This window comes from Belonocnema kinseyi, chromosome 2 (assembly GCF_010883055.1).
Source record: "Belonocnema kinseyi isolate 2016_QV_RU_SX_M_011 chromosome 2, B_treatae_v1, whole genome shotgun sequence".
NCBI lineage: Eukaryota > Metazoa > Arthropoda > Insecta > Hymenoptera > Cynipidae > Belonocnema > Belonocnema kinseyi.
This window is the reverse complement of record NC_046658.1, coordinates 170,430,985-170,432,034: the sequence shown is the minus strand read 5'-3', so window position 1 is coordinate 170,432,034 and position 1,050 is coordinate 170,430,985.

Sequence of the window (1,050 nt, the reverse complement as noted above, 5' to 3'; positions counted from 1 at the left end):
GCACGGCGAAAACTAATTAAAATTGAGTTGTAATAAGAAAAACCATCTTTTAACATTTTTTAAATTAAAATTTGGTAAGCGTAGAACGAATATTTTTAGGGCAAATAATTACTTACTTAAAAAAAAAACCTCGAAAGCGCCCTCAAAACTGGTATTTTCATTGCCAATAGACTATTAAAAACTGTTCAAAATAAATTATAAAAAATACAATGATTAATAATCATAATAATCATAGTATGTAGTATAATCAATATTATTAATATTTATAGGGATACATAAAAATTAAACAAATAAAGACTTGAATTTGTATTAAAAATTTTCCGTTTTTAAGTTAAAGCGAAAAGAAAATTATACATGTTGCGTAATTCCGAAAAAGTCAGCATCTTTAATTCTAAATTTTTCAGAATCATTTACAGCATGATCTAAACTATGAGGGGAGCAAGGAACGTATCATGCTCTGGGGTTAATGTCAAATATCTCTTCTGAACACCTTTGTGTTCACCTTTGACGTTAGTACCACTGTCTTATTCACTACATTAATTATATTATGGAATTGAATCCACGAATTCCAATATCCCACAAAGTTATAGCTCTTAAAGTGTAATGATAAAGTACAATTGATCAAATTAGTTGAATCGTTAAAGCTTCGCATTCTTTTTACAATTTATAACTTTTTATTATTATTCACTAGAAGGAACTGAATTTTCTGGGGGGAATTATAAAAATTATAATATTTAAATAAAAAAACAAACGAAAAAATATTATTTTGATAAGATTTTCATAACAAACAGTTTGTTGAGAAGTGAATATTTATACATGTGATGCAAAAATCCCGCTTTCCTGGCAAATTTTTTTGTTCGAATTTATAGTAAAGTTATTTAAACCGTGCGATGCCTTCAAAACGCTGTCATTACAATTCCCCCCTTTCATATTAGTTTCTAGTTCAACGCGAATTTTGTCAGGTGTAAAATCAACGATAATTGAGAAATATTTTTTCTGTTTTATCAATTTTATAATGAGTTACACTGCTTCATTTTGGGCGGAAAAATT